The 7,927-nt window shown below is 34.9% G+C and overlaps 1 long non-coding RNA gene across 2 annotated transcripts; it reads left to right on the top strand.

The window, feature by feature from the left end:
• Positions 1-2,745: 2,745 nt before the first annotated feature.
• LOC137488627 (uncharacterized) lies at positions 2,746-5,566 on the top strand. 2 transcript variants are annotated; one of them, XR_011007732.2, is made up of 5 exons: positions 2,746-2,798; positions 3,508-3,624; positions 3,719-3,760; positions 4,106-4,192; positions 4,570-5,566. It is a non-coding gene; the product is annotated as an uncharacterized lncRNA (long non-coding RNA). The 2 variants fall into 2 exon arrangements; XR_011007734.2 differs by having other exon boundaries at positions 4,106-4,236; positions 4,570-5,489.
• The last annotated feature ends 2,361 nt before the right edge of the window (positions 5,567-7,927 follow it).

Here is a 7,927-nt window from a genome sequence, read left to right as displayed (position 1 = left end):
CTCCTACACAGTCTGGATACCCAAGAATTTCCTGTGTTGGTCACTGTTGACCGGAAACACCACTAGTGTAACAAGGTTGATAAAACACTCAAAATTTAATGAAAGAGGTGATCATCGCTTTTACATGTTCAAGTGTATAGTGTAGATGATATTTTAAGGCCTTTAGGCAATCAGATGTAAAACACAAACACAATATATATATATTTTTTTAGTTAAACCGATCATATTTGACCTGAACATGACAGGAAGATTAATCCGGGGTCGCCACAGCGGAATGAACTGGCAACATATCCAGCACATGTTTTACGCAGCGGATGCCCTTCCAGCTGCAACTTATCTGGAATTACATCTATTTTCATTCACATTTATACACTACAGACAATTTAGCCTACACAATTCACCTTTAACACCAATACACTCTTGCATTCACACTCGGTACACTACGGCCAATTTTGTTTATTCAATTCACCTGTACCACATGTCTTTGGACTGTGGGGGAAACCGGAGCACCCGGAGGAAACTCACGTGATTGCAGGGAGAACATCCAAACTCCTCAAAGAAATACCAGCGACCATCTTGCTGTGAGGAAACAGCACTAACTACTGCACCACTGCGTCACCTTTGTATAAATATGGTATGGCTTAAATATGGATAAATATGGATTTGATTCAAACTTTACTTTGTTGAATCTTATCATAGTTGAACTAAATCTGTTGTTACAGAACAAATCACAAGATTTAAAAAGTACATTTTCACAAAATGCCTTTGTAGAGTGTTTAGTCCTTAGAAGCTGTTTTCCAACAGGTTTTTTGAATTCCAATGTGGTTTTGGACAGTCATCTTTCCACCTTGCTTTGTTGAGTCTCTCCTCTATAGTTTTTGTCTCAGTCTTACCTCACTTTCATTCAGTTTCAGTGTTTCATAACCCGTTCCATTGGGAAAATAGCAGAGATGCATGTTTGTTCATTACTGTGACTTTGAACCAATGAAAAATTGATACACGGTCTCATTCATCTATTCATAAACTCCTCTAATTTTGAATTACAGCAAATGAAAGATTGATAAAGCAAGCCGATTGTGAAGGCATGTGGCTTTCATTCATAACCATTTCCCTGGGAGCAAAAAAAAAAAAAACAAAGTGCAACAAACTGGAGCAGGTGGAGAGGGAGATAAAACCTCCATGTTCAGTGTTTTTACTTTAATCGCTAACAATAATGCCTTGCACGCAAAGATGGACATTTCAGAGGGAAAATACACAATAAAAGACCTAGCCATTCACCACCATATACTCTGAAATATTCTGGGTTGTTTAAAAAAAAAAAACTTTTTAAATAAAAAATAAAAAAATTATAAATTTAATTGAATAATTTAATACAACAATTACAATTTTGAGGTTCGTAGAATGTATTAACACTTTATTTTTCCTTTGGCTTAGTCCCTTATTTATCAGGGGTTACCACAGTACCACAGACCTGCCCACTATTCCAGCAAATGTTTTACACAGCAGATGGCCCTCCAGTCACAAACCAGTACTGGGAAACACTCATATATACTACTATTTACATACAGACTCATACACTATGGCTAAATTAATTTATTAAATTCACCTATAGCATGTCTTTGGACTGTGGGGGACACCAGAACACCCAGAGGAAACTGGGAGGAACATGCAAACTCCACACGGAAATGCAAACTGGCTCAGCCGGGACTCAAGCCAGAGACCAGTTTTTAAAATTGTTTTCCCAACACCATTCTTAGCTAGACTTTGTTACAATTTTACAGTTATTTACTGTAAAAAAAATCCTGTAAAAATACCACATACATTCATTACAGTTACCTGACTAATATGTACTGCATTGTGGGTTCACTGCAAAACCTTTACTGCACGTTATGAATTTGCGGTAATCTACCGTAATCAAAGTAATCAAGTAACTGCTACTGTAGTTGAAGACAAATATGAGACAGTTAATGAAAATATTAGTCACTTGTTTGGAAATTATTCAATAGTTAATGCAAAAAATAAAGGTTTTGTACTGCTAGTGTGAAATGTAAATAAATTACAGTACAAGTACTGTAAACTGCTACTGTACACTGTTAGACATTTCTGTAAATTACACAGTTATTTACTGTATTTCACCCAGTGTAATACTGCAAATTCCTTTTACGGTAAATAACTGTATTTACCGTTGCATTATGGGAATTTAGTGTGACGTCGAACAACATATACAGCGATGTACTGTATTTGTAAAAATTCGTGTATTATACTGTATTTTCCACAACTGCTTCAACGCCACCTTGCGGCGATTCGACTACTCTGCACCACATTTTGCCTGAGGAACCTGGAGCAATTCTGGAGGACAATTTATTAGTGTGCCTGAAGAACATACTGGATTTAACAAACTTTACTTTGGTAAGCTGAGGCAGTGTTTCATTTTACAGAATGTTTTGTGGACGAGAATAGAACAAAGTAAAGTATAAAGTTGGCTATTATTATTTTCTCTGGCTTGGCGTTATTTCGCCCATTTGAGAAATATATCATCTATTAAGATGTTACCTTTATTTCATTTATTACATTAACACTACTATTACTTTAAATAAGACTGTTTATGACTATTAGCCATTGTTCTCGTCATATCTTTTTATTTATTTACATAGGAACCGGTGTTGCAGCGGGTTTTGGTTTAGGAGGGAACCAGAGGTATGCAGACAGTTTTGGAGGACACTTAGCACGAGACAACGGTCCGGCAGAGAGTGTTTTCCCCCAGAAGAATATGAATGAAAGACCATCAAATAATCCAGGTAAAAGCGCGTCTGTCTGTGCTGACAACACTCGACATTGATTTGAGCACCTCTATTAGCATTTGTTTGCTCGGCAACATTAGCTGAAGCGATCTTAAAATGGTAATGTTAACTGTTAGCTAAACTGAGCTAAGTTTATACTGAATTGGACTCAAACTCATTTTAACGTGCAACGTTTAACTTATATTGATTTATACTATATATATTAGATGTTGTGAACTTATTTTTCTCTGGTTTAGAGTAACTTATAACGTTAGCTTGAGAAAATAACATCGCGACGTAACCTATAAGAACGTTAACGTAAATCTACAATATGCATAGAGGTAAAGTTGGTTTTATATTCGCACATTCGTTCATTTAGAAGACTCTATACTGTTTACCATGTTACTTTGAATATTCGATCAGAATTAGCATGCCAGTATGACTTGAAATCAACATTAACACTGTTTATTTGACCGTGAGCATGTTGTACTTTGATAGTCATTAGCTGCTAAAATGATTTCGCTATTTAGAGTTTGCAAATAATACTTTTATGAAATTAAATTATTAAGGGGGAAGTCTGAATCTGCTAATATAAAACCAACTTTACCTCTATGCATTATGCTAATAACCACCTTTTTGCTATTTATTGTTTGCTAATTATTTTTTTATCACAACTCTTGACATTTGGTTTAACATAATTGTTACCATTATATTTTTTTCTGTTTAGATATGGCACTGGCACAGCACCAGGTTTTGTCTGAAGAAACAAACAGCATTTCGGAGGAACATCTTGATCAGCACAGCCTTATGCTTAAAAAATAAGCAAGACCAGTAAGCAACCAAGGTAAACAAATTAAAAAAAAAAGTTGTGTGGAGGTTGTGGATTGTAGCATGGTATTCTTATCTGTATTTTTGGCTTTTTTATGGTCTCATTATAGAATACTGGGAGCCTGCCTGTGCAAACTGGACCTCATACAACAGTAAGTACTGTACATCTATTTGTTTCTCAATATAGTAACGTTACTTTTAATACAAAATGTGTCACATGTTTAGTTGCTAGCTAAATAAAAAAATCTTTTTCCCTTTTTTATTAAACCATTTAGTAGGTTTTTTTTTCATCTTTGTTTATAATATTTTTGAGCAGATTGAGGTCTGTCATGGGTCAGACATTTCAAAATACAATAATTAGTATTGGGATACATGCATTTGTCTATGTATTAAATGTCTTTTTCCCCATTTCATGTTGCCTAAATATTTTGTAATATTAAATAATAAATATTATTATATTAAATAAAATAAAATAAAAATTGTATAAATAATTCCAGAGGATGAAACAAAATGCACAGCAACAACCAGAGTGAGCCAGAAGAAGGCAGGAGAAGTAGTGAAGAGAATGACAACCATGAACAACAGTGAGTTATCCTTCTTTCACCAGCTAACTGAGAACTTGGATTAGGTGAGACACTCTCAATAATTGTATCAGTCTGTTTTAGTTTATTAGGAATACATAAAACAAATAGTCTAATCTGTCCTGCTGTGAATCAACCCATCACAAATGCTTCAATGTTTTTGTAAAACCTTGTTAGGGGAAAAAATAAACAGGACATTCTGGTTAGTTATCTTTTAAACATGGTAGTGAGCAGGTTATGAGCAGGAGCCAGTTGCTCAGTACCAGCTGAAAACTAGCCCAACCTAACTGCCATGCTTCAAAATAATTAACCAGTATATGATTTATTTTTTTTAAACAAGCTTCTTCTATGCTTATGTTAGTCTGTTTGTCCTTATCCAGAGTTCTTCATAATCCTGGACTGGGCCAAATCCTGACTAGATGCTGTGGTGGTCAGGGAGGAGTGAATCCTAAAAGACACACGTGATCAATGAGTTTCCGCATTGATCCAATGGGCCAGCCTGACCACCCGCTGGTGAACTTTCAAGCCTCCGGTGCCTAGACTGCGGCCTTGCACAAGTTTGGCTAGAGGAGAACTGGTCGTGCCCAACTGAGCCTGGTTTCACTCAAGGGCTTTTATTCTACACTTTCATCAGTTGATGAAGTTTCTTCTATGCCACTGTCGCCACTCGTTCACTTGGCTTCGATTGGTGGATCGGTGGATTTGCTCTTCAGTGTTTGGACTTTCAGCAGTGACATTTACTGCTTCAATTCTGAAAACTGGACTGAAGCAGCTTCAATTTACAAGAACTTCTATGTTAAGCTGCTTTGACATCATTGATCTACATTGTAAAAGAGCAATAGAAATAAAGATGAATTGCATTTGAACATGTGAATTCAGACCTTGTTGAGCATTTGACACCAGATTTAGTAATATTTTAAAGTTGTGTTGTTTCTGAGTCAGCTAATAGTTACAAATATTTATTTTTCCAACAATATGCAATTCAGAAGTTTAAATTTTTATTGTACATGTATGTTCTAGTGCTTTGTGTGATTTATTTATTTATAATGTGTTGATTTTATTGCTTAATGTAATTTTCACACATTTTCCTTAAATGCTTTAAGCATTATTAATGTTTTAAAGAATGGAATATTTTGTAATTGTGTCTGGTTTAATGTCAGTAGTACTTAGTACAATTGTTTTTTTTTTTTTTCTCAACAATATGCAGGTCAGACACTTAAATTAGTTTTGTACATGTATGTTAATGTGCTTTGTCATTTTCAATGTTTTTTTTCTTAAAATAAAATATTTTGAATGATTGAAATGTAATGTTTTTACACATTTTTAAGCTTGTTTTAAGCATCTCCAATGTTTTAAATAAAGAGTGTTTATTTTGTTAATATTTTGTAATTGTGTCTTTTTTAGGTATATAGTATTAAAATAATATTAATAAAATTATATTATAAAATATTTAGGACAAAATTAAAAGGTTTACAGTAGCTAGGTTTTTACAGTAGTTAACCATTTTCAGACACTACAGTAACATGCTGTAAACGGATTTACAGTTGTATACTGTAAATCTAAAATACAGTAACTTACTGGCAACAGTGTTGCCAGTAAGTTACTGTAAAAACCCTTTGAAATGTCTAACAGTGTAGTTAAAGAAAAAAAATGAGAAAGTTATTGAAAATATTAGTCAGTTGTTTGTGAATTATTCAATAGTAAATGCTAAAAATAAAGGTTTTGTACTGCTAGCATGAAATGTAAATGAATTAGGGTAAATGTACTGTAAAAATTGTCATACTTTAAAATTAAAATGTTGTCAAGGGCGATTTACCATAAAAAGAAGTTGTGGTAAGGCTAATTTACTGTAAATTTAAAGTAGGGCCATGTAAAACATATTTACAGGTAGTTACAGTAAAGGGGCAGTTGTGGTAGCTAACTTGCAACAGTGCTGCCAGTAAGTTACCACAATGATACAATAAAATGTCTAATAGTGTATTTATTTTGTTTATTTATTCATTGGTTCATTTTCCTTCGGCTTAGTCCCTTTATTCATCAGGGGTTGCCACCATGAATAAACCGCCAACTAATCCAACATTTGTTTTACACAGCAGATGCCCTTCCAGCTGCAATCCAGCACTGGGAAACATCCATGCACACTAATTTTTACAAACACAAACTATTGCCAATTTAGTTTATTTAATTCACCTACAGAGCCTGTGTGGACTGTGTGGACGAACACAAGGTGAACATGCAGAGCTTGAACCTACCTACCCTTTACCTCCTTTCTAGGAAAAAAAGGACCAGTTTTAAAATTGTGTTCCCGACACCACTAGAAGTTAGACTTTACCACAGTTTTACAGTTATTTACTGCAAAAACGTCCAGTAAAAATACACATACATTCAATACAGTTCATTACTGTAATAAGCACTGCATTGTGGGTTCACTTGAAAACTTTTACTGTATGTTATGAATTTGCGATATTCTACAGTAATCAATGTAATCAAGTAACTACTACTGTAGTTGAAGACAAAAATGAGACAGTTAATGAACATATTAGTCACTTGTTAGGAATTTATTGAATTCAGTAGTACATACTAAAAATAAAAGTTTAAATAAAAGTTAAAATAAAAGTTTTGTACTGCTATGTTAAAGGGTCACGAAACCCCAAAACACATTTTTTGAGCTGTTGACAGTCATATATGTGTCCCACACTGCTAAAAACACTATTAGGACACCTATATTTCACTAAAAAGTGTAAATTGGTTGTTTTTGCGTTATTTCAAGCAAATTCGTACTTCCTGTTTGAAACGAATTTTTGAAGCTGCGTCACGGTCATGACATAATAGCGTGTATTCCAGCATGCAGACTGGGCGTCTGTGTCAGAGTGAGTCTTATTACGTCTTACAGTGTGTTGCATTAATGCATGAGTAAGGCTTGGTTCAAACCAATCAGCGCGCTCTATTGTGCAACTTCATTAATATTCATTACTGTCACAGTGTAGACGGCAAAGACGCCACGTTGTGTTGGCAAAACAAGCGTGAAGTGTTGCTTTTATAGTTTGCTGCAGTTAAGTTTTGTTTTCATTTTCTCTCTGTGAGAGCTCAGACTCACGCGTGGATTAACAGTGTATGCGACAACAATAACTTACGTGTCCAAGGAGGATTATTGTTTACCTGAGAGCTGTTCTCAGCTGCAAACGCTGAGATCCAGATTGTAGTCTCCTCTTAATAAAGACGCGGCTCTAGTTGCTGGTGATTGTCCTGTCTCTACAGATTTGGTAAGTGAGCGACCTGTGCTCTTTGTTTATTCAGTTCGTATTTTATTCGTATCAAACAAACTATTGCACCGAGTGCAATAGATAGCACTAACAGTTACAACCAAACTATAACCTCGTGTTGGATTTTGTGACCGGAATAACACACGTGGCTTTCTGACACTACCTGCCGTGTGTATCTAAGTTCTCAGGGAAATGCTGAGTTTTTTTTTCTCTCATTCGCCGTGCGGTATCAAACATTGGACACGCCCACTTTTCTGACTTTTTCCAAAGTAGAGGTGTGAAAACACACTGCTGAAACGAGGGGGTTTCATGGCCCTTTAAATGTAAATAAACTACAGTAAAATTACTGTAAAATTGTCATACTGTAAAAATAAAATGTAGGAAAGGCCATTTTACCATAAAAAGAAGTCAGGCTATTTTACTGTAAAATGAAATTGCAGTAGGCTTCAGCTACTGTAAAACACATTTACAGCTA

Source organism: Danio rerio, chromosome 20, assembly GCF_049306965.1.
Source record: "Danio rerio strain Tuebingen ecotype United States chromosome 20, GRCz12tu, whole genome shotgun sequence".
Taxonomy (NCBI): domain Eukaryota; kingdom Metazoa; phylum Chordata; class Actinopteri; order Cypriniformes; family Danionidae; genus Danio; species Danio rerio.
This window is presented reverse-complemented; position numbering and strand designations above follow the sequence as displayed.